We start from the raw sequence: 27,914 nt of genomic DNA on the forward strand, positions 1-27,914 counted from the left end.
CTTTAACTCAGGCAGGCAGCATTAACTCTGTTAACTAGTATATTTCAACAGGCAAAGCAAGACCCTATTGTGGGAGAAATTAAATAACCCTTTAAAACTCTAAAAACCTCCTTTGTTATTTGTAACTCTTATTCTTAGATTTTCTTTACTATACGCCATAGAATTTTTCCTCTTACTTATCCTGTACTTCATGCACATGGCTTTTGTCTTTGGTTGCAATTCCCTATAATAGTTCTGAATGCATCATACTGTTTGGCAAATAGAATCTTCTATTTATTTTTGTTTCATCATATGCAGTGTGGAGTAACAGTGGAAAACTAATTTCCACTCACAAAAGCTCCAGATATTTAAATTTCCCACTGTCAATTTATTGAGTAATGGACAAGCAGTAGTCACAGCTCCATCCTGCCCATACCCTCCCTACACACCACTCCCCAGGGGTAAGCAGCAATTGTAGAGAATATTTTTTTAAGCTACATACTTAGACAAATATGTTTTAAAATGTCATTGATACTAAAAGAATTGAAAGCTTAAGTGTTTTCAAACAAATTTAAGACTAATAAACCCATGGCTTATATTTATTTATTTACTTTCATAGAGATAGGAGAAGTCTGGCTTTTCATACACCACTGATAGCTTGGAAAATTTAACCTAAATTATAAAATTTGATAAAATAAATAATAGTGTACATAGCAGATATTAAGGTTCTCAGATAGTCTTAACTACCTTCTATCAATAGAACTTAAATAAGACAGTGAATAAGCTCATATATTAATTATAATTTACAGGCTTATAATTATTTACAAAGTTGAACATTGTTGTCATATGAAAATACACAAGGAAATATGAAAACTTGACATAAACATAACATATGGCATCTGAAAATCTATGAGGACAGTGGAATTGAAAGGCTTTTTCTTAATTATTAGCGTAACATCTATTCATTTGTCTTTTCTACATCTTTAAATATTCAAAATTCTGTTCATGATTTGTCTGTAATAGTTCTAAAATACCAACCAAATGAGAGATAACTTGTCATTGAAATATAAAGCTAGATATTTACAATACCTCCAGAGTGAGAATGTTTCAAAATATTGATAAGAACTATATGCTATGCCTTTGAAATTTGTCAGGTAAAATTTGTCTAGGCCAAAGAAGGAAAAACAAGAACTTCAGATTTGTACCGGGAGAAGAACTCTGCCATTAAATTGTTTACCTAATGTTATATTTAAAAATTCTTTGAGGAACAACATGGTACCATCTTTATAACATAGATAATGACAAATTCTTCATGGCTCAGTTTGCTCCATCTGAAAAAGAAAGGCTCTCCTAGATAAGCATTGTAAAATAAAAACTAAATATTGCAATGACTCATTTGCTGGTAGGATATAAACAAACCTCCATATGGTGGAACCATCAGAGCCAGCACGATAGCCTGGTCCTTCTTGCTGCTGTTGGGTAGGAGTTGGTGAGTTGCCTTCGGCAGATATGCCCCTCTGAAAGAGCACAGAAGGCGAGCCATCCCCAAAGGAGCCTCCAGCACATCACTGGGGAAAAAAGAAAAACATGAGTTGGTTGCAGTGGAGGAGTCTGATAGAAGCAGAAACCTAAGAGAAACTTTACAAGTGCCACTCCACCCCTAAGAAGGCACTGATCAGAGCTAACTTCTCAGCACAAGTGACCTGTCCTACAGGAAAAGGAAAGGGCAGTGGGAGAGGGCCTGAGCACCCCCGGCTGGGCATCATGTGATTGGAGGATGCACTTCTGCTCAGCAGTGCCTGGCGTGGTAAGGGGAAGCTCTGCCTCTTGGAGAAGGAAGATCTTGAGAAGAGACAGATAAGAATTTCAAACTGTCTAAAAGAGATAATGTTCAGCAGGGAGTCTACCATGATCCCCTGGAAGAGCCACCCCTGGGAATTTCCCTACAGGGTACATGGATACCCCCAACACTGAGCTAGACCCATACTTTCCCCAACTTTGCTGCAGGCTCCATGCATACACTCCTGAGTGCCTCTGCATAGTGACCCATGTAGACCAGAAGAGTGCTCAGAAAGTAAGCAGCAGTGAGGGAAAGGGGGAAACCACAAACCTGAGCTACAGTGCCACCTCCTGGAATACAAAAGAGAGGTTTCTAATAGACAGTCCGGCAAATCCTAAGTACCAAAGAAGACATGAAAGTTTATTAAGCAGGTGTGTACTATTTCAAATGTGAAATCAAAGGCATATAGCTACAAACAATAAGAAAAATCAAAGAGCTATAGAATCACAAAAAGAAAACAAAGTTCTGTAGCGGCCACACTCAAAGACATGGGATTTTGTGATCTAACTGATTAAGAATTCAAAATAGTTACTGTAGAGATATCCAACAAGTAAAAGAAAACTCGGAAGGACAATTTAATGAAATCAGCAATAAAACTAATGAACAGAAGGATTTCTTTACCAAAGAGACTGATTATGAAAATAACCAAACAAGTTATGGAGCTGAAGAATTCAAAGAATGAGATGAAGAAAGCAGTAGAGAATATTTTTCAGGAATAACCAGAGGAAAAAAGAATAAATTACCTGGAGAATAGGTATATGGAAATGATACAGTTAAAAGACAAGAAGGAATTAGATTTTTAAAAGAATAAAGAAAGCCTATGAGAGCTATTGGATTCTATCAGGAAGGTAAATATCCAAACTGGGATTCCAGAAGGAAAAGAAAGGGAAGAGAAGCCAGAGTATATTTAAAGTACTAATAGCTGAGAACTTCCAAAACTTGGGGAAAGACTTGGACATTCCAGTCCACAAATTAATAGAACACCTTACTATCTCAATACAAAAAGACCTTCTCCAAGACATTATACTGAAATTGCAAAAATCAATGACAAAGAAAGAATCTTAAAGGCAGCCAGGTGAAACAAGAGAGTAATCTGCAAAGGAACACCCATTAGATTATCAGCAGATTTCTCAGCAGATACTCTACAGGCCAGGAGAGAATGGAATGACATTTCCATGGGGGTGAGGTGGAAAGTTAGGCTAAATTGTTGATGGGAACAACAAGGCACAAATTTCCAATTATAAAACAAATAAATCACAGGGATGAAAAGTACAGCATAAGGATTATAGTTCACAGTATTGCAATAACTTTGTATAGTGACAGTGATAACTACAGTTCTTGTGGTGAGCATGTCATAAAATCTGTAACTGCCAAATTAATGTATGCCTGAAAGTATTATTTATTGTATATCAATTATACTTACATAAATAAGCACATAAATAAATACATAACTGATTGACTTCAGTGGGGAAGAAAACAAGTGTTCTAAAATTTTTATAAAGCTAATTTTCTACACTTGAAATCAATAACTAATTGTAATAATACATGGTAATAGTTAAATGAAACATTGAATCATTATAAGTGACTTTAAATTTTCTACTAGTTTATATTATCTATGCAAATATTCTGATATGGACAATCAAGAATTGAATATAGGTCAATAAAATACACAGTGTTCTACACTCTTCATGGAGTCTTTTACTACAGAAAATAATTACTATGATTGCTTCTAGGGTTTGGATTGCATTTCCTTAGAAGTACTATTACATTGAACAAAAATGCACACATACTCTTACACACACACACACACACACACACGCACACACAAATATATTTGAGAATACAGTCGATCCTGAGCAATGTGCATATTTAAACACACGGGTTCACTCATAAGCAGATTTTTTTCAATAAATGTGTCGGAAAATTTTTGGAGATTTGTGATAATTTTTAAAAAATGTTCTTTTCTCTAGCTTACTTTATTTTAAGAATACAGTATATAATATAACATACAAAATGTGTCACAATCAACTGTTTATGCTGATGGTAAGGCTTCCAGTCAACAGTGGGCTATTAGTGACTAAGTTTCTGGGGAGTCAAACATTGTATGTGGATTTTCAACTCTGTGGGGTTTTGTGATGCTAACCCCATATTGTTCAAAGGTCAGCTGTAGATTTAAAATCACACCTGCAGATTGCTTGAATTCAAATTCAGGCTCTGTGATGAGCTGTGAGGCTATGGTTCAGTTTTTAATTTCTGTTGCCTCTTTCACCTGTTGTCAAATAATTACAGAAGCCCTACCATATGCTTATGTTAAGGGTCAAATGAGATAATACATATGAAAGTGTTCAGCTCAGCACCTGCCAGGGGGAAGTGATTAGGAACATCACATGTCCTTACCTGTTCTGATGTTTACCTGTAGATCACAGGAGATCTATCCCATGTATAGAGCTCAAGACCCATTTCTACATCTTTGAATACACAACAGGAGAGAGTTTCACCTCTTTTGGGGAAGAGTAACTAACAATAGAGGCAATGATGCTGAGTAAACGAAAACAATATATAGTATTTGGAAAACACCTGATCGGAGAAAGGGAACTTTGGTCCATGCCGTTCCCTCTGCCTGGGTTGCTTTCACCACATGTCTGTAAGGGAACCCCCCCTACCTTAATTCATTAAGGTCTCTGCTAAATGTCACCCCCTCAGAAATGCCCTCTTGGACAACCCCATCTATTGATAATCTTTTTTCTCATCTTGCCTTAGTTTTCTTCTTATTATCTATGGCTCTTGAGAACCTCTTATTTTTTTATTTATTTTGGTTTTCATTTCTTCCCACTAGTGTCTGAGTCTTGATAGCAGTGACTCTTGTGGTTCAGTGTCATACTTCTAACATTAAAAAATGTACAAAATAGACATTACCGAAATGCTTTGTGAATGGATGAATGCATAATATTTGAAAAAAGCATATCATAGATTTTGTTCTATATTTTAATCAAAGACAATAGTTACCACTAAGATAAGGCTTCTGGACTACGGATATATCATAGAGGTCTTTGCATATGGGTATGGCCAACATTTACTAGTAAATATAGGATAATTTTGTGCTATGAACTGTGCATGCAATATTTAATCTTTACAGTGCCCCAATGAAATTGGTAACATTTAGATTACCATTTTGCCAATTAGAATGTGAGGCATAGAGAGTCTAAATAGCTTTTCCAGTGAGTGAGTGATAGAGCCAGGATAAGTGCTCTGTGTCTGATTTTATTCCATAGATAAAAGATATGTGAATGATGCTACAAATCCATTCCACCCCTTGAAAGCCAATTCAAAGCTCACCTCCTCTCATCATGGCTCAATAGTACCATTTTCAGATACAGACAAAAACATGTGAAGTACACTTAAAATCCTGACCCACCTAATGCCAGATCAAAGAGTTATGTGTATTAGCTAATCAAGAACTAAATAAAGTTCTTTAAATCCTCTTAGTAATGTGTTTCAGGTAGGAATTAGCAGAACCATTGCCAATTTGCTGGTTCATTTGCCTGAACAGTCAATTTCTGCTAGTAATAACCAGAGTTCCAGGAATTGAAAGCCTTTTAAAAGTCAATGACTTTTGCTCCTGTGTAAATTGTTAGGCATCAAACCACATAGCACTACATCACAGATCTCAACTGTGGGCCGAACAGCAGTAGCAATTTACTCAGCGGTGTCGTATTTTCATAATGCCTGTGCTCACTGAGAATTCCTATGAGTTCTGTGCTTTATTTTTGAGATAAGGCTGAGAAATAGGATATTATGGGCTGGAGTTAATACACTGTTAAGATTTTATGATAATAACCAGCCTTGTTCCCATTGAAGGGACAGGGATTTCCAATACTCAAAATGCCACTGGTCAAATGAAACTGATCATCTTGGAGTCTTAGGACTTGAGTAAGGAAGTGCTTATTTCTGACTCTTCGTGAAATGCCGTTATCAATGCCGTCATCAGGAATTAGACAGTATGTGTATGTTATCAGACCCTGGCACCCAGGTATAGTTTGGTGGTTCAAATTATCTGTAGAAGAATGACACAGGAAAGGCAGATGGAAAGAATTTCAACTGTGATTAGAGAGAAACGACAGGTGTTATAATTATTTCCCTGGCTTGGAAAATACTGGATGGACAGAAATAGTGAACAGATTCAAAAATTAAGTCTGTACCCCAAATCTCTTCAAAAACAGGTTTTCCTTACCAGTTGTTCACTCTCCCTCGCCCTGCCTTCCTACCTCACAGCACACTAACTCAGGTGCTTGTCTTGCTCCTTTGAAGTCTTGCCCTTATTTTCTAGGCCATTAAGTGCATCATCAACAAATGCAGCTCCTCACGTTTGGATCCTAGAACTTCTCTTCATTCTATTTACTATTGTCAAAGTCCATGGCATCAACCTTTCTCTACAAATACATCGTACATAAATGTGTGCCCCCAGCCAGAACTCCCCTATTAGCTCTAGACTCATGTCAAAGCTTCGCATAGCCAGTACGAATTGTATTATTTCAACCTTTACTTTGTGATCTTACTTCCAAATCTCACCAATTTCCAGTGATGCTGGTCTTACTAAACAGATCACACTCAATCCTGTATGTGTCATTCTTTCTCTCTAATTCCTCTCACGGATGGGATCCAACCTACAACGCTTTGACTTACGATCTTTTAACTTTACATGGTGTGAGAGTGATGCACAGTCAGTAGGAAGCATGCTTTGAATTTTGAATTTGGATCTTTTCCTGGGCCAGGGACATACAGTACTACCCCTTCTCACAATGCTGGGCAGGGTGGTGAGCTGCCCCTCCATTCAGCCACGTGATGGTGAAGTTAAACAACCCACACACTTACATCCATTTTGTATGCATACAACCATTCTGTTTTCCACTTTCAGTACAGTGTTCAATAAATTACTTGAGATATTGTCAGGTCTGGGGGTTGCCTTTGAGGTTTTGGGGCAACGCAAAGAGCAAAGAAGGCAGCGGGAGTCGTCATGGAGGGGGCTCAAGGAGGCCACTTTATTCTGTCCAAAGCTGTACTTCTCAAATGGCTACAGTACTAACTCATGGTTGCAGAAGTATTTGAAGACACGCATGCGTGTGGCCTTCATGGCCAGACATCTGCCCTTCAAGGCCCTTATCTATCTCCTTTCCCATGGATACAACACGCTGTGTTTGCAGGTTTCTCAAGGCCAGACATAGCTGGGATGAAGCAGTGGGCAGATGTCCTCATAGAACAGTACGGGTAGTGGGGGGACCTTCCCTACAGATATCCAACACTGTTATAAAGTAGGCTTTTTGTAGATGATTTTTCCCAACCATAGGCTAATGTAGGTTCTAAGTACCTTTAGGGTAGTTAGGATAAGCTATGATGTTTGATGGGTTATGTGAATTAAATGACTTTCAAAACAACTTACATGGGTTTATCAGGACATAACACCACTATTAAGTCAAAGATGATCTTGTATTTGATTCATCACCAAATATTGCCAATATTATATCCTGCATCTTGAATGAATCTTTTTATTTGGTTCCATTTCTATCACAGCCATCCTAGCCAATCTCTCTCCTGGTTTGTCAGAACAGTCTCCAAACTGTTAACAGCCACTTCTGCACAGTCCCATCCTCCAAGCTCTTCTCTGCGATGCAACCAACATGATTAATCCACAGCAAAGGTCTAATGCCCGTACCTTGATTGTATCCCTCCAACTGCTTCCCAGGAGCATCCTACTCAGGAAAACAGAAGATGGAATAGGTATTTCCAACAGAAGATTTAATTATGGAAATTGTTACTGCCATGTTTGAAAGCTAAAAGATCAAAAGTTGAGCTAATCCAGAGTTTAATGACTGTTGGAAAAAGCTACTACCTGCAGCACTGGGGAAACAGACAGAAAATGTTAGTATTACAGAATTTAAGGGCTCAGAGGAGGGGCCCTGCTAGGATCTTGGTGAGACTTCTAGGAGGAAGCTTCACACAGCTGGTGCCAAACATGCAGTAGGATTTTCATCCCACTGCTGTAGTGCTGATGGAAACTAGAGAACAGGAAATATCTGTTCAGTCTGACTGCTGTACCAAAAACAGCAGACTTGGGGTGGGGTGGGGAGAGGCTCTTAAGCAACAGGAATTTATTTCTCACCGTTCTGAAGGCTGAGAAGTCCAAGATCAAGATGCCAGAGATTCAGTGTCTGGTGAGGGGCCACTTCCTGGCTCGGAGTCAGCCATCCGCTCCCCGGGGCCTCACATGGTGGGCCTAGGTGATGGGGCCCTCTGGGGTCTCGCTTATAAGGGTACCAACTCCATCCACGAGAGCTCTCCACCATGACCATTATAACAGCCTCCCAAATTCCTTCCTTCCGAATACCACCACATTTTGAATAAGATTTTAACATATGAATTTGGGGGAATGCACACATTCAGATTACAGGAGACATGACGGGAGGTGGTGGGGAACATGGCACTTTTCCCAAAAATAAACAGTAAAAACTGCCTATTTGTGATTCTGACAAGAAGCTTCAGTTTTTAAAGAGCCTATACTACACACAAAGAAGAGAGTAATTTTCAACAAAACTCGTATCTCTGCCTTTAATTGCACTGATTTAAGTCATTCCTTCCCCATGTTAACCAAGGATGAAGTTTGGAAACAATAAGAATCAGTCATATTAATTATCTTGATATATTTTTTAATATGATTACATGATCACCTAGTGACTTCCAATAAAATAAAATTGAACCTGTTGGCTAGAACTCCGTCTTACTTTATGTGACCTTAGAACTAAATTTTCCTTGGTCTGGTTTCCATAGGGCAAAAATAAAATTTCCTCACTGAGGGATAATATAATCAATTTACATTTTTTGGAGCTGCATTTTAATGATATACAACAGTTTTCATTGTCGAAAGCAGTCTTAATAGATGTAAAAATTAAAATGTTTCAGTCGAAAATTCTCCTTCATTTTATGAAAATTTAATTGGAAAAAATTTTAAGTGGGATGAAAGGCAAAATTATGATGGAAGGTGATATTATTAATAACATTTTCCTAATTAGAAAGCCAGGAAAAATGTAATAATTATATAATGTTAAAACCAATTTAAAGATGTTCCCTTTCTTTATACTGCCAAAGTACAAAAAGAGAGAAATTAACTGTACTCAGAGCAAGAAGTGTCAGTAGAAAGGTTTGTCAAAGGAGATTTATGTCTTTAGTACTCAATCAAATTTTAATGAAGGATTACAACTGGGACTTAGGAAAAATAAAGAACTCAATATGCATTTAGCCTGAGAAAAATAATTTAGACTGAAACACTGATGACTTAAGGATTTTAGGATTTAAACTACTCACTTTCTTGTGCTTAGTAAGATTATTTGATAAAACCTTCATTAAATTTTGTTTTGAGTTTTCAAGGAGTCACTTTCCAAACCAAATTTTTCAGCTTGGTCTACCTCTGTAGCTATTTTCCCTTAGACTTTGCAGATTAGAAATCTTTTTTTCCTTTTATCATAACTGAAAATATTTTTCATGTCAGTTCATATCATTTTTCTTGAATATTAAAACTACTAAAGTAATGACTACCTTAATTTTTAAGACATAGTTTTATTTCTCATAGCTCCAACTATCAGTTCATTTAAATATTGCCTATTATAGTTACACAAATTGAAAACATTATGGATGTTTATTAGTATTTTGATTTTTAAAAACTGATAAGCACTTTAAAACCTTACCACTTGCTCTTGTTAGTCGTGTTTTAAAAGCCTACTTACATATTTTTAAAATATTTTAAGATGAAACCATTTAAATTACTTTTATATGAATATGTAAGTGTCCCTCAAATACTCGATAAATAAATTAAACAAGATAGAAATTCAATGGTAGATTTAATGGTTGGTGACATGTAAAATTTTGGGACATCCATAATCTGAGTATTAAACTCAATCTGATAACATGATTTAATATAAGACTCTATGTTCCTCTATTCCACTGTAAAAAATAAATTATTCCATATTTTGATATTTATGCTATTGTAGTTCCTTTCATCTAATTGCTTATTAGAAGATGACCCATTTGCATTCAAGCGTTTATAGGACTGATTTTCACTAAGCATGAGACATCTGCATACTCTGTTGAGCCTGCCTTGTCCTGCAAACAATCAGACTAGACATATGATACATCTGCCATCCTTTATAACCTAAACTGCTGCACGAAGGAAAATGCATTTATATTTCATCATGAAAAGGAAGCGTCTGAATGTCAACTAGTTCACACAAAAGATTACTGTCTGAGTTGCCAAGCTTGGGTTGCCTGACATTAAATGTTTAGCAGCTAATTCTTACGAATTATTGATGTTCCCATCATTTAGCAAATGGGTCACATCACTATAGTAATTAGCACCCTGTTTCTTCTGCTTATCATAGTTAATGTGCCATGAAAGAGCTATTTAAGACTTTAAAAAGTAAATGGTGAGATTTGGTTTTACCATTGCTAAACAGAAGATACAAAATCTAGATCTTAGGGATAATGCTCAATAGGTTTATGGCCCCAGTAGGGTAGGTACGAGGCTGCTGTTTTTCTAAGGTATTTCCTTGGAAAGGGGTAGTAATGGTTGGTCATCTGGCAAGATGAGAATTTAACATGCTGCGAAGTCACCAAAAATCACATTAATTCTAATAATACAATCGATTTTAGTCAGGCAGAGGAAAATAATTTTCAAAACCATTTCCACTTCATAACCAGCTTTATATCTATTATTTTATATTACTGTTATAGCTGGAAATATTTTACTTAAAGATACTTGAAACAATTCTCACCTAAAAGTTCCTGAATACCTATAAGTAATAGTACACATTATGGATATTATAATGTATTCTTTTTGGTTTCTAACTCCAACTTACAATGAGGTGATAACGTGAAGACTTCAAACATCACCATCACCCGGACTGCCTTTAAGGGCTCTCAAGAAGGCAGCAGTATCATATATAGGCATATAATCTTCCAGAAGTTTTAATAAGAAAGGTTTTTTGTTATAATCATAATATTTCTTAATGTACTTCATATTGAAAACAATTCAGTTTTCTCAAATCTCTATTATCCCTACCATCAACAGATGTGGCTTCAAACATTTCTATTAAGGAAGTCATTTAATCTGTGAATGAAAAGAATGCAAGCTGCTCTTCACCTTGCCTAACTGAACATCAAGAACGAAGATCCAGGATTTTTCCCAAATAACTCTTCAGCGTTTTGTCCATTTCTACCTGCAACAGAATCGTATGATTATCAGCCAAGAGACTGCGTGTCTTTCTAGGCCTGAGGTTCCAGGGAGGCATGAGAAACCACAGAGCACACCCAGAAAATCTCTCCCTTTCACCTACTTGCTCCTGACTGTCTATAAAATGATGGAAATTCCATTTGCCTTCTATCTGCTGTCCCCAGGCATTGGACCGTCAGTGCGATCAGAGTTGCTGGAGCAGGAAGGAGCTTATTGGCTGATACTAATTGTGTTCCTAACAGCTTAAGGGTGTGTGTGTAGCTATAGGAGAGCATTACGTGGAAATCGTCTTTGCCTATAAAGTTTTAAATTTAGCACAGCCAGAGCTGATTCTGGCCATCATGAAATACACATACATACCCAGAGTGCAAATGTTGAGTAAGAAAGTATACCAAGACATCAAGTGGGAAAAATGAAGAGTTTTATGGATTAGTGATAAGTGCCTGCCTATAAAATTGAAAGCAGGGAATACAAACTCTGCAACTATAATTGAAAGCTTCCTTTTCCCCAAGAAAGTTTTCGTTATCCTACTCAGCACCCTGACTTCCCTTGAGACCTCTTTTACATCAACCTTACAGCACACCTTAGGCGGGGAATCGTCTGGGAAGACAGCCTGTGATTGCTCTAAAATAGTCTGCCGCACAGTTTAGTGTGAAAACTTTAGGCTAGTTAATCCCTTCTGGAATTGAAGACACAATCAAATTCTCTTAAACTCTCTACATTATAGAAACTCTCCCACAGTCTCCTGGTATTAACTCAGATATCACCTCCATCACTACCAAAACCACACACACTCAACCATGGAAATCATGTTTCTAAATCTCTCTTGAATAATGAATGCTTATTCTACGTCCAATGTTAAATCAGTCTAATGTTATGGGTCTATTTTTAAAACTTCTCTGCTTTAGTTCAATGTAACAGTCTATAAAATCCAGCACAGAAGATATAATCAAAACTCCTTCACTGTTTCGAGCTAGAATCTTTGAAGTGGTCAGTAAGTCAATCAAAATATATTATTGAAGTGTTCTATATGCCAAACCATGTGTTATAGATGCAAAAGAATGTAATAGTGAACAAGACACATTGAAGCTCTGTTCTCAACTGATGATCTGCTTTGATTCAGGCAGAAAATGCACACAGAATGGTAAACAAAGCCATTTTAGTACTAATGAAAAGATAAAAGGTATGAGATAGAATTTTTGTTAGGGGTCGGGGGTTGAAATGCCCCTCTAGCCAAAGGAGCAATAGAAGTCTTTTTGAGAAGAACACATCTGAATTGAAAAGGACACGGTAATGTAAGAATTCCATAGAATAGGGCTTAAGGCAGAAAAGAGAGTGAGTATAAAGAACTTGCTATGAGGATGAGCATGTTGCACTGAATAAGCAAAAAATAGGCAAACATGTCTGGAGCTGCAGTAAACAGGGTCAGGGTCCTGTACCCATGGGCAATGCAGGGTAGGGACTTGAAACAGGTTGAATTGACCCCACTGGCTTCAAGCATTTACACTTTTATCCCTTCCCCTTAAACTATTGGAGCTGACAGTATTGAGCTCCTCCAAATATTGATTCTACTGAAGGGTTTAAAAATGAAATCTTTAGCACAGAAGTTTCCTGATAAGAGTAGTGCACAGTGAAGGTGCTCGGTAATGATGTTATAATGCTTGGGGCTCACCTCCCTTGGTCCTATGTCCCATTCTCTCCTTAACTCCTAAGGATTGACTCTGAGCGCCTGGTTTCTTAACTCCTTTCTGACACATTACCTGACAAAATAGCTGATAATCTTAAGCTAACATGAGCCTATAGGTTAAAAAGAGCTAAGCTTCTCAAAATAACGACAAGCTGCACAGCATACACTATCTGAAACAGACTTACTGAAAGAAGAAAAAAGAATTTAAGATAAGTCAAAATATACACAAAGTTTTAAGGAAGATATTAACACTCTAAACTGTAGGATTTGGATTGTTAGGCCACTTCTATTTTTTTAGCATTTATAAAAGTTAGGCTTGGTTTTGACTGGATGCTGTAAGGAAGTGTAAGTATTTATGTAATGGGTATCTTAATAAATCTATCCATAAGGAGAGAAGACTAGACCTGCACCATGGCTTTAACTGGTGAAGAAACAACAGTCACTCTGATTAGTCAGGATCAGGAACGTTTGGTCATCTGTATGTTTGGGATAGTGTTCACATTTTGTCTGTGCTTGGGTGTGATTATGGGGTGCTCTTGCTTTTGGCTTGATCCATCTTGGTCACAGAGAGGCCTTCTTCAGTGTGGATATTCTGTGAAATTTTTCACGTTCAGCCCAGAACATAAAACCAATCTGAAAGTAGGAGGCCACTTCCTAAAAGTCAGCTAATTTGGCTTTTCCCCTTCTCAGGAGTATTTGCATTTGAAAGCAAAGGATCTGAAATGAATATGCACAGGGATACATTCAGGCATGGCCACTGGCCAACTTAGTTTATTCTTTCATTTCAACAGAAATTTCATATTGAATAATAATGGTATTGCAATTTTTTTTTCCTGAGTTCTGTTGACCTCCTTCCGCAGCATAGTAGTGCTCTAAAATATATGGTACAAAGCAATCACACACTGTTCCAGTAGATTTTATCAACAAATCAAACCATTATATTTTTAAACTTACTTTCTTTAAAATCATGCAGGAACTATATTTTAAATTGTGTCTCTAAAATATGTTTGAATGTTTTGCCATTAAATATGTCGACAGAGGCAACAAAGATTAAATAACGGCGATAAAATAGTGGTAGAAAAATTTTGAAAATATGTAGTCAAATGTCTTCTTTCACGTGACAGTGGGCATAGGAGTAGTGCAGCACTTGGCAAACTAAAGAGAGTAATAAAACAAAACAAAACAAAAAGACCTCTCAAGTCAAAGAAAAATGAAAGGCTGTATTATCAGTATGAAATGAGTTTAATAAATAACACAAATTTAAAAGAGAAAGAAAATCATGGCCCATGACTCAGAGAAGTTTCTTTGACAGAGATGTAATTCGAGCCAGGACTTGCACGTTTGGGGAGGTCAAGAAAGAAATGAACGTCATTAACTAACATGTACGGGGTGTCTGAAGCCCTGCATACTTTACATGACTTAATGTTACCGAAAGCCCATTAATTGAGGCCCAGGCTATTTAAGTAAGTAGTCATGGTTCACACAGCTGCCATCTACAGAGTCCATATCTGGGCCCAGGTACCGATCCCCAAGCACATAGTCTTTCTATTACACGGTGCTGGGAAGTCTATTTTGTATGAGGACAGGTGTGCAAGGGTAGCCAAAGTTCGGGAAAGGGAAGAGGAAAACATGATTATAGTGTCCAGGGTTTGTCCAGAATAATTTGATTAGAACATATTATTGGTCTGGGAGGAAAAGGCAGAAAGAATTCAAAGCATAAATGGAAGATTGGTCTATAAAGGCTGGGCTTTCCTCCAGCCTTGAGAGCAACGATGGCTGGGGGAATGAATCGTAAAAACATCAGTTCAGGAAGATTATTGTTAATGAACAGAAATGATCGAAAAATTTGTAATTAAGGCAACACTAAAGAAAAGTTGGACATAGATATGGAAACATTTTCTAAGAATGTCAAGAATTGAAGCGTCATAAAAAGAAAAAATTTCCTTAAGCTCTTATAATAGTGGTGTATGGCTTTGCTTCATGTTTTATGAACCACAGTTCAGTATTAATTACTTAAATTTACCATATCTTTCTTCTGCGCTGTCCATCCTGTCATAGATATTTCTTTGCTCAAGTTGTTTTCTCAGAAATTTGATGTGAGTGTGCTTTACCAAACCTAATTGTATTTGTCAGAAGTATTGTCATTGCAAAAACTGTCAGAACAAGTCATAGACAATATAATAATTCATTTGGGGAGTCATGTTTTACAATTTGTTTCCTTTTGGGTCATTTAACATAATTTTTAAAAAATAAATAAAATTTAAACTCCTTTGAAAAGGTGCAAACACCATGAAGAGTGAGCTTTGCAGAAAGCTGTCTCTAGCTAAATGATACCAACCTCCAAACCTGAAAAAAAATGAGCAGTATATTAAAGATTGATATAAAATTTATTATCTTTGACTGCTACATAAACATCTTAGTAATGTGATTCCTTTAGAAGGTATGCTTAATCTCTCTGCCAAAAGTTTATGAGAAAATATAGTTTAGTGTCTGATCCCACCTTTCAGTCACAAATTCTACATTCACATTTATCATCAGGCAGAAAATAAGATAGTGAGAAATGAAAAAGGGACTGCTTAGCTTAATGATTAAATCATTTTTCAATTTCAGTGTTCCAAATTATACATGAAGAACTGACAGCACCAGCATAGTTACCTGACTTAAGACAATATGCAAGCTTTTAAGAGTATAATAAATTACATATTCATAAAAATGCTAATATTACTACTGAGAAAACAGCCAAAAACAGCATTAAAATTGTTCCTACAAATGTTTACTTTTACTGATACCTATTAGTATAAGTGAGAAAAAAAGAGTTTTAGAGGGAGCAAGATGGACAGCACATAAATGTGGGGATCAGTAAAGCTGGTGTTGAATTCTGATTTATCTGCTTGCTTATTATACTAAAGCAAATACAGTCAGTATACTAAAGCAGGCAACTTGGCTTACTATACTAAAGCACTTTAAACACTCTTGGAGCCTCACAGGAAAAAAAATGAGAATAATTATTATCTTCTTGGATTATGGCGAGGATTTTAAAAGATAGTAAGACTTTTAAGTTGCCTAAAAGAGTGCCTGGTACATAAGAAAAGGCAACAAAAGATGGATCTTCATTGTTCAACAATGTTATCTAAAGTAATCTTCAAAATTCAACTTAGACCTGGAAATCAGTATCTTAACTTTAAATATCAGTCATGATTGAAGTAGCAAATTTTTTTAAAACATGGGACATTGTATTATTTTCCCCAACATTTTATTATGAAAAAACTCAAACATACAGAAAAGCTGGAAGAGTTTTGCAGTGAACACATAACTACCACCCAGATTACACCACCCACATTCTACTGCACTTCATCACATCCTTATCATTTCTCTATCCAGCATTATTGCATCTTAATTTTCATGCATTTCAAAGTCAGTTGCGGCTATCGGTATTCTTCTCCCTGACTGTCTCAGCGTACATATCATTATCTAGACATCACTATTTGCTCATAGTTTTCTTCTTCTGATGTAAAATGTAGATGAAATAAAATGGACAGGCCTTGAACACACACTGGGATTTGAAAAATGCTCTATCTCTGCACCCAGTCTCTACAAAGCACAGAACTTACCACTCCTCAAAAAGGACAGCATTATTTTTTATTGCAAGATAGTGTTAGTAGCCTCGTGAATCCAAGTCAAAGAATTATTAATTAATTAAAAATCACATTAGGAATAGATGCAAAATAAATGAACTAACTGGCTTTGATGTTCTCACCATGACAACTGGAGATGACAGGGAACTGAGACTATTTCAAAGAGGAAACCATATTCAAAGATGAGAGCAGAGAAGAAAATCATTCACTCAAGTACCAGATAGTTATTGACCAAATATTGTAGTAGGGGATAATTTTAAGCCCAGGGGTTGGAATTTAAAGAACATGAAAGCATTGTATATGTTTATGCTCCAAGTGACAAAATGCATTCAGATTCACATGTACATGCTCAATACCATATGTCTCATCTAAAAGGAAAACATCCTGACTTTCTCATTAAGGCACAAATTCAGGCAAAATTTGTCAAACAATTTTCATGGCAAATGACATAACATAGATGGAAAGTGATTATTTGGTAACATTGAATGCAGACAGACAGACACAAACACACACACACATGCAAAGATTTGAGAGACGTATTTAGCTCTCCTTCCTGCTCTGAGTTCTCTATTTTTAGCCAATCATCCAGAGGCAGGTGGCTACACAGGCAGCATTTCTAAAAATTGCTCCTTTTCTAAATTACTATGTTGACTTCCTTCTGTCTGATGTTCTATACTGAAGACTGTGTCATCCTGATATAAACTGCAATGTGCAATGTTAGTAATGTTAGAAAGTCCACCGTCCTGAGAGTTGGAGGGTAGAAGGCTCCCCAGTTGTACAAAACACTGAAACAAAAGCAGAACAGAATCAGCAGACAAAATAGCAGTTAGTGGCTGCATTGTCATGTAGCTTCAAAAGGTGCTTGGAATCCCTACCAGAGGGAGCTAACTGATCAAGCCATGTGGAATCAGAGTATCTAACTGCAAGGTCATTAACCAATAAATTAGGTCACAACTTAGGGTAGCATATCAGAAGAGCGCCAATCTGGATTCACCATATATATAGATACAGACAATATAGGTATGAAGTTACAGATGTCCATAAAAATAGCAATACTGATAGCAATTTTCATAGCAGGAGTTAATGGCAAAAAGTCATTCCGACAAGTAAAAGAAAGGGAAAAAGACACTGACCTATGCTTGTGTGATATTGTAGTCCTGTCACTCAATAGGCATCAGTATAATCACATGATTTATGTCCTGAAGAATGACCTTCCTTCCCTCATCTTGCATGCCCTATAAACATAATCACACTTTCAAACAATCAAGCATAAACAATTTTTTATTTTGCTGCATTAAATAATCTCTTTTCAACATATGGCCTGGTACTGAGAAGCTCCTATCAAGCCTATGTAATTTCTCTACCTTCATGAAACTTCCAGGGTCACTTGGGAAATCGGTCTGTCTTGCTGATCACCAGTTCCCATTTTCCTGTCCTGCCCTCAGCATCTCCCCATTGTAGGCAAGGAGACTTCCCTCCGCGTTCCGCACAACTGGCCTCAGCAGGCTGCATCAGGGCGCTCGCTCTCCCCCAGGGTGTCCGAACTAGGCACGACAGCACTCCTTTCACCAGCCCAGGAAGTGGGAAAACATGGCCCTTGTCTGAACCCCACACCTAAAGCTCCATTTTCACAGACAAAATAATTAATCCTTGTGGGAGGCATTCCAGCCCAGATACTGCATCCTTCCTCCTGGGCCCATTGTATTGTCATTGATTCATGGGAACTTTGATGCTGATTATAGAAAATGTGGGCTGAACATCCTGAAGGACTGTCTTAAAAATCTTGGCCTTGCAAATGGTAGGACAAGTAGTGATTCTATAACATCTTACCACGCTGATAGACAGTGACTGTAATGGGGTTTGTTGGGGGGACTTGGTGAAGGGGGAACCCTAGTAAACATAATGTTCTTCATGTAATTGTAGATTAATGATAACAAATAAAAAAATTAAAAAAAAATGTTGGCCTTAAGCACCTTAACTCTTGGAACTTTTCTCTTTATATCATGTCAAATATATTAAACTTAAATATCCCACATTAAACAGTTTCACTGAAAATCTTTAAAGTGATTTTTATTGATTAGATTTGTGTTAAAAATAATTTTGTTTTATGATATTTATTTTATTTTCTCAACATAATTGAGTTTCACCACCTATTAACTCAAATATTTAAAATTTTGTTAAAAAAATTTTAAGACTCATAAATATTTTTATATTTGTTTGTGGCATGCATGTATATGTAAGTGTGCCTTCCTTGAAGTTTCGAATCATTTTGTATGTTTCTGCAAAGCTTATGAACTTTGGATACCAGGTTTATAATGTCCACTGTTTAAAAACCCCTCCCCCAAGCCCATTGCTAACATGTGACCTCCAATTTACAGAAACTGCAGACAAGAGCAGCACGCAGGAGACTGACCCAGCTTCCTGTTACCCCATTTCATTCACCTTTTCCAACATGAATATAAGAACAAGTTTCTTAAGCAGCTTTTCCTCAGCTGCCTTGAGTTTTCTCAAAGGTACTTTGCAAAACCATCTGTTTCTGCTCTTCCCTCAACTTCCCCTTCCTTATTTTCTTCGTAGCTCTAAGTTTCTCTTCTAAATGTAACAAATTATCATTTCATTCTATCTGCAATCCTCTTATTCACCCAATCACTTTATATAAAATTCCTACACATTCCTTTTAAAAACAAAGTTATTTTTCTATTAGAAAAGCAATAGCAAGTCATAATAGAAATTGCAGATATTAGAAGCAAAGTTATCTGCAGGTCTTTAATTCATATTTTAAATTGTTAATACTTTGTTGTATTCTCTTTACATATGTTCGCATTGATATTGTTCAAATAAAGCTGATTATTACTTTTTAATAGCTTTTTCTGATTATAAAAGGTAACAATTGATCTTCATAAACATTTTGTAAAATTTCAATAAATTTTGAATGAAACACCCACAATCCCTGTAACACAACTACTGTTGGCTTTTTTTAATGTCTTTATAATGTTTTCATGAATATTTTCATATTTTTGATATATACTGTATATGTCTTTTAAAGCAAACTTATCAAAAAAACAAAGGTACAAGAAAAAACATGTTTAAAGGAAAAGGGCTTATTAAAAGCAGCTCAAGGTGAGTGTTTCATTCATGTTTCTCAGCTAAAAGACACTGTAATCTGGATTCTTATGATGGAGGAAATAAATTCAGGGCTTTTAAAAATAGGTATGCAAACATTTAAACTAATGAAAGAGCTAACATTTCATAAAGACACACTGTAGCCTGGACATTTGTTATTTTGTGTTTGTGTTTGTGTTTTTAAATTAAACAAAATACAATAATATAAATGTTACATATTATTATAGTATTTTTCCTCTATAAATGAAGATAACAAGGCAAAAAGTGAAAACATAATATTTATTTCTTTGGAGTGCCTAGTATGTTAAGCCCTGTATTATTTTCAAAGGGTGGAACAATGAGAAATAAATATGACAATCCCTGACAATAAGTGGCAGGCCAGGATTTGACTCTAGAGCATAGGTATTTATAATCACTCAGTGTTACCATGCTTCTGCCTTCTGGTTTGTGAATGGGCAAAGAGATAATTTATTTGTCATTTCTTTCAGAAGGATGTCCCTAATGTGTGCATATTTTAGCAATTTTTGCAAGTCATTAGTAGAACAGACATATGACTATTTTATGACCATTAAATCTAGCAAAGAATCCCTATGAAATGTAGAAGGGATGTACAAATGCAACAAATGTTATAATAAAATGAAATGAAGAACAGAATCACAGTTGGGCTTAGAGCAAGTCACTGGACATGCAGTGATCATGCAGTTAGGTTTCTGAATTTGAGGTTCAACTTGAATAAAAGAAGGCCCACAGACATTTTATTCTATAATTTTCTCATTTGAAATTTCTTACATTTTATTCAAATTTAAGTTAGTTGGAGATTATCTTCAATAATTTTCTTAGTATAACTTTATGGCTGGTATAATGTCTGAATCATTGATAATTGGATAATATATTTTGGTTGGCTTCATACATGAACAAAAATTTTAAAACACATTTATTTTTCCTTCAAAACTCTGAGAATATTGCTTTTTTGAATTTGGTGTTACATAGTGGCGTTTTATCATTCAGCTGATGTTTAGATTATATAATAGTCTCTTTTAGTGATTCCGATACCTGTATACATTCAGAATTTTTAAAAAATCTGTTAGTAGGATTTGGATTGGAAATTTGTCAAGTTTGGGTGTGTAAACTAGAAGGCACCAGTTACACTTGAGAGAAAGAATATCAAATAGGAGAGAGAGAAGTTAAATTCTGAAAGCTGAATCAACAAAATTACTTTTTCCTATTTCACCCTCCAGGCAAATATAACCTTCTTGCAGAATTTACTGATACAAGGAGAAAAACCTAACCATGAAAAGGGACCTCCCCATGTCAGCACCCAGTAAGAACACCTCGTAGTGAAGTTAGCCATTTGCCATTACTTGATAATGATGCTCAGAATTCCCGAACAGATTTTGTCTCCAAGAACAGATACTATGCCAGCACACAGGAAGATGTGACAAGGTTGGGAATCTTCTCCCCAAAAATCAAGTATAAAACTGAGCAAAATTGTTAAAACAACCATTCTCCAGGGTTCTGAAATTGACCAAAATAACTAACAAGCGTTTATTTGCAAAAAGTTGCTACCATCTGGGAGGAAAGAGAGAAGGAATCTGTGGGCCTCTTTGTCTGCAGGTGCCACCATTTCCCCCACCCTTGCTCAGGGTACATTTTTACCAGCACAGAGTTCACCACAAGAACTAGCAACTTCTGTGCCATAGAGAACGTACATGACTTTAGGAAAAGGGCAAAAATCCGTGGTGTTATTTACAAACAAGTAGCAAACACAGTAGGAAATGATATCACACTGCTCTGATGGTCTGAGACTGCAGACCCAAGTCAGATAAACAGTGGTCTTGCCAAAAAAGAAAGAAAAAATCCCTACCTCTCCCCCATGAACATGCGTGCACACACACACACACACACACACACACACACACACACATACACACACACTCTCTCTGGAGCCAACTCCCATTGGCTAAAGCTGAAACAATCTGAGCAACAAAATAAAGTACTATTGGATTATATCCTCAAGCATAAAGTGAGCATCCATGCCTCCTGGACTTCCAACCATTGGAAACAAATGAGCACATACCTAATTGGGGAGATGTGCACATCTGTACAGAAAGTTGCCAGTAGCTCCTATTGATGCCCTTCCTCAAGGGGGTCCAGGCTAATTCTCTACTCCTGCACTGTGGTTTGTGGTAGTGATCATCTTCCACAGGGTTCATACGCAAAGACAGGAGGGACAATTTACATGGAAAAACCTGACAAACACAACCAACTAGTGATAGAGGTTAACATCACCAGTGAGAAATCATCAGCAAGTCTGTTCCCCCTGGAATTGTTGCTGGGCAGCTGCGTCTCGGGAGGTCTCCTCCCTATGCACTAGGTGAAGCACTAGGAGAAACCCCAACCTGGATTGAGAGTTTTCTTGACTCTGAATGAGAAAGAATTCTTAAGCAGGTCAGATGAGTGTAGGTAAGGAAGCATTAAAGCAAGAGCGGCAGGGAATGACAGCTGCCCAGCAGGCAGCAGAGAGCAAGGAAGAGCTGAGGGAGGAAAGGGAAGCCCATTGAACTCCTGCTCAGCATGGGGCAGATCCCTTGGCAACTCCTAAGGCCAGGGTCACCTGGCATCCATTGTCAACTTGAATCTGCAGGGCGTGGGAACTAAGTCCCTAGAAGCCCAAGATTTGGGGGAGCTGCAGAGCACTGAAGGAAGTGATGAGAACTTCCCAAAGGCAAAGAAAGGAGATTTTCAGGCAAGCTAATAAAGAGCATGATGGTACAGCTGCAGTCCTGTCTGGGTCACCCAGGCAACAGGAGCTGGCAAGCCCAAAAAAGAGATCTCAGTAGCCCTTTCTACTTGTCTGAAGTAGAACAGAGAGAGTGAAGACTTGGGCTTAAGTCTGGAAATTTGAATGAAGTAGCAAAGTAACAAAGATGCTTACCACTGGAAAAGCACAGAGACAAAATGCAGTAAGCTGAGCAGTGAGAAGTTTTTATTTAAGGCAAAAAGTACACACTCAAAGAAATAGGAAGCACACTTAAGGGCTTAGGATTCTGTCTTTTAAGGCTTTCAAGAGTGAGGCAACGGGCAGAGGCAAGGTGGGGGTGGTTGCTGGGTATAGGTTTGACTCGTGGTCTCATGGTGTCTCTCTCCATGGAGAGACATTATGTCACCATCCACAGTCTGTCCTCTGGATATCCTGTAAGATAAATTTAACATAAGGAATTTATTGATCCTGTTCTTCTCCAAGATAGTGGTCTTCCTCATGAGCTGGGAACATATCAGTTTGGCTTGCTTGTCCTACCTTAAGATAGTGTCAGGTGTTGCCTGACTACCAAGGAATATATTAGGAATCTTACCTCCTAACTCCCTATTTTTTTAATGGAATTTTATCCCTAAGATGGAGTCCCTCTTGTTCTTACAATACTGTTTATATCTTGGCATTTTTCATCATAGGTAGGAAAAGGTAATCATGATGTTTGTCCCATGTCCCTGCCCTGTGTCAGTATGACTGACCCAAGAGAGTGCTTTGCCTCTGTGGTTCTCCTCTAAGAAAAACATGGACATGATCCAGTTATGGGGAAAAAAAGAACAATCCCCAATCGAGTGACACTTTTAAAATACCCAACAAGGACTCTTCAAAACAGTCAAGATCACAGCCACCAGGAATCCAGGGGGACATGAGTGCTCAGTGTAATATGGTTTCCTGAATGGGGCCCTGCAAAAAAAATGGGACATGAGGCAAAAACTAAGGAAATCTCAATAAAGTATGCAGTTTAGTTAATAATTTATTAATACTGGTTTGTTATTTATGCAAATTTACTCATGCAAAAGTAATGTACTAGCCTCACAATTTTTTCTGCAATTCTAAAACTGTACTAAAATTCAAACAAACTTTATTTTTAAAAAAGAAGAGGAAGAAGATGTTGAAAGGGCATAGGAACCAGTATGAGAGGTCTCCCAAAGGCCAAAACTGGAAAAATTTGGGCAAGAAGATGAATAAAATTATAATGCATTAAAAAACCCATATCCATACTAATATAAATGAATAATTGAATAAATAGGTAAACATGGGAGAAGATCCAGCTCTTCATTACAGAAAAATTCAGAAGGAATGCAGGACATAGAAAATTATCATTAGAACAGCACTAAATAACAATTGCATTGTCAAGATCCAATAATGCATGCATGCTACAATTAGTGGGAAAGTGAGAGGAAGCAGGATATTTGCATCAGCTATTAGCACCTCCCCAGTGATATTTATTGATTACTAATGAAAAATGGTGGGGAAACCAAGCAGACACTATTTTAGGCAAGCGATTAAAGTGAGCATCACCATCAATAAGGCATCGATATTGTGGACCCTCGGACATGATGAATTTATAGGATCCTCACTTCCGTGATATTTTTCTCAAAAATAACCTTCTATCAAACATTGATGTTAATTATTTTAATAGAAAATATCTCTCCAAATGAAAAAATATATATTTTCATGGCTTAATATAAGAAATGTGTTAACATCAGCAGTAGTTCCTGATGCTCAGAAATTTTCCTTTAGTAGATATCAAGAAAGATGGAATCCGTTATGTTGCATTGATTTGTTCCAGAAGGTTCAGTGCTGAATTTAGTGATCAAATACGTCAACTTAGCTTTACTTAGGTGCCCTACGGCCTCTAATATGTTACTTGACTGTTGGTCATTCAACAATCTATTTTTTTTAATTGCATCTATAGAAAGATAGTGCAATGTAAGAAAAGTAATACTGGAGTGATTTGAAATATTGGAAAATGAGTAAAGCTTTGCCATATAATGGTCATGGGCTCTCATCTTGAAACCTGGAAAAATAATACATACAGGAGACTCTTTGTAGAGTGAAATAAAATAAACCTTTCTTATATAAACTAGAAAAAAGAGAGTTATGTCCTAAATGTAATAGAAATTTAAAACACTGTGTGCATTTGAGTTTGCATAATTACATGCAAATTAATGAAAAAGACATTATGTAACTCCTCAAACCTGAAAGCAACCTGCTTTATAAATTGCCAATAATTTGATGTTAAAGATATATTTCAAAAGATTTGTTATTAATCACATAATTGTAATATCAGATAAAAACAAAACCATGCAAATGAAGACAAAAGCTCATTAATTAAACACCCTCATTTCCCAATGAAAAGAAAATTTTGCAAACTCTGTGACAGTTATGTTCAAGAATTGGCTACCCTAATTTACATTTTAAATTTATGTTCATCTGATACCATTATAATATTTCCAAAAGCAATTAAAAATCACTAAATTAATAAATCAGGCAACAGACAAAAAATTTGAATGTAACAGTAAGTACATTTTTATTATTGGCTAATATATAACCTAAGATTATAAAAGTCCTATTTTTCCAGTTTCAGCCAAAATCATCTAGCTAAGATTTTTAAACATTAATTTTGATTTAACATTATTACTATTCTGATATGAACTGAAATGAAAATTTAATTCAATCATACTCAGAAATGATAGTAACAGCTTTTCTGAGCTGTTTCCAGACGCTGAAGCCTTCAGTTTCCTGATAACATTCAACTATGTTGCTCTTTAAATATGTAATGCCCACCTTTCAGTGAACTACTTGCTTTTGACCTTTAATAGAAAATAACTGAACAGGAAAAGTTTAAAACTGAATAACTTGTGACTATAAATATTCTTTGAGGGGGGTGTAAGCTCATGTGACTAAGTGATATGAAAGATCTGTGAATTAAAAAAACAATATGAATGTACTTGAATTATTTTATAAAAGCTAACAAAGAGTAGAAATGGAAAAATATTCAACATAATTCCAGTATAAACTAGTTTCAATCTGTTCTAAGGAAAAATTAGCAATGAAATATTGGGTTTTAATATTTTGAATGTACGTGTAGTAATAACTAGGTCTGGAAAATGTGATAGAAATTACTATCCTTGACCCATTCAGATTTAGCTTCTGAACATGGTTACATCAGCATGTTTATAAAAGAACTTCCGTTTTGAAGATACAATAACTAAGGAACTGAACTATCAGGTTGAAAATTAAATTACTTCCTCAGGAGAACTTTATTTTAATAAATAGGATCTTAGAACTATCAGAGCAATAAATTGCCTTAGATAATTTTAATCAAATTTTAATAACATTTAAATAAAGAGCAAATCATTCTGATTATACTTATGTCAAAGGATGCATAACACATGCAGGCTTGCACAATTTTATGACTTGGAAAGCTTATGTGTTGCAAAAGTCCCTGAAAAATAAAAGCCAATACTCAACCAATTGCAAATACTTTTTTCAGCCCATTCATCTTTAATTACTGGATCTCAGGCTCCAGAATCCCCAATTTCCCCAGAAGGGTAAATGGATTAAACTATTAATGACTAACATATCAATACCTACCCTTTAAGCCAAATAAATCAACAGGATGATAAATGATTTACTGCTTCAATGCATACAATTATACAAATATTTATTCATGTTCTGTCATAAATAATGTTCCCATAGTTGATCAAAAACTAAAGTGAAAATGTTCCCTTACTTGTAAGCTTACCATTGGTATCTGTTTGAATTCACATATAATATTTGAACTATTGGGACATCTCAGAAAACCAAACTTGTTAGGAATATTTCTAATCAAATGTTTTTTTTCTGATGCATGATTTAAGTTGTATGGTGATGTTATTCATCTAACCTAATTATAAGCTGAAAAACTCACATCGCTGGATTATAATAATATCTGGACATCAAGTCAATCTTTATCTCTAATCAAAACAGTTGGCTTTTGATTAATAGTAAGGGCATACTTTATAAAATATACAACATAAAATTATAATTGATCAATATTTATAAACCACTTGGTTGTAAAATTAGCCTCTCTGTTAAATTTTAAAGAGGTGGGTTAACACAAAAACCACCTCTTTTTCTATGAAATTGTCTCCACAAAGTAAGTTCCATGAGAGCAGGTCCTTATCTTTCTTGTTATCTGATATATTCAGAAGGCTGCCTGGAAGAGAAATTAATCTCTTCCTCAAAAAGGCATTTGATGTAAGGGTTGCCTCCATCTCCTTTCCAATCCCTGGATTTCACAAAAGGTCATAACCCCTGTTCTGACTATATTCCTTTACTCAGTATCAGTAGCTTTGATCACTGAACTACAGAACATTTTTGAGGCACAAAATTTTACAGAAACAAAATTTCACAACATAAAGAGTAAATAATGTTTGCACAATCCTTTAAAAGGAATGTGTCTAGTGAAAAAGTTGTAGAATGCCTACAATGATAACATGACTACATTTTGAATAACAAAAAAACCCCATCAAAAAAGAAAATATGAAGGTATTTAAGGAAATCAATATAGCAGCCAGGTTGCTTTTCAAAGGTACAGACTTTGAAAGAACAAAGTACAATGGAGTGGCTAGGAATAAGAGGAAATACAGAATTCTAAAACAAACCCACAATAATTTTGTCAGAATTATTAAGTGCAAAGGATGAATTGCTAAGAACTAAGCACAAGTTTTTTTTCCAGTTCTGCTTGAAACATAAAAGAAAAATAAGAAATGGAGAGCTTCAGGAGAGAGCCAGTATGTTGACAGACAGCAGGGAAGAAAAGAAACTCACCTTTCTATTTTGCTTCTGTGTTTTCTTCAACCTGAAATACAAGAAATATAAACATAGATTTGAAATTAAAATACTTGTAGGGGATCTGACTCCCCACATCCTTTTAAATGACTTTAGGTCTCCTGGCCAAGGGAAGTTAGAACCCAGGCCCAAAGGTTTACAAAAGGGATCTTGGAACCAAACACCACAATGTATTGGAGGTTTCATAGGAATGACAAGAGTTAACATATTTAATATAGACAAATACCATGAATTTCCAAAGGAAAATGTATAGAGCCAGATATTACAACTGCTAAGATCATTCCCTATATTCATAATGTTATAGTGCATTAAGTTATCTAGATAGTCTGTGGGATTACTTAGCAAAGCAAAACTCTAAATTCTAAATACATTTATTAAGACTATGATAATAATAAATTACTTTTCCTTTTTCCATGGGGTTTTTTCATGAAAAAATTAGAGAGTTTATATAAATATGCTATGTTAAATCTATCTGCATTTTGTGCATTAAGAAATAGCTGTTATACACATTGTTATTTATAGATTATTAATTACAGATTATGAAGGACATTGTCAATATGATGTCCTTTAAGTACAAAGGATATTCACTCATCTGTGTAGCATAAGAACAAAGCAAGAACTGAAGGAAGAAAATAGCAGCAGACTCACAGAACCCAAGAATGGACTAACAGTTGCCAAGGGGAAAGGGACTCGGGTTGGGGGAAGGGAGGGAGAAGGGGAATAAG

Source organism: Manis pentadactyla, chromosome 1, assembly GCF_030020395.1.
Source record: "Manis pentadactyla isolate mManPen7 chromosome 1, mManPen7.hap1, whole genome shotgun sequence".
Classification (NCBI taxonomy): Eukaryota; Metazoa; Chordata; class Mammalia; order Pholidota; family Manidae; genus Manis; species Manis pentadactyla.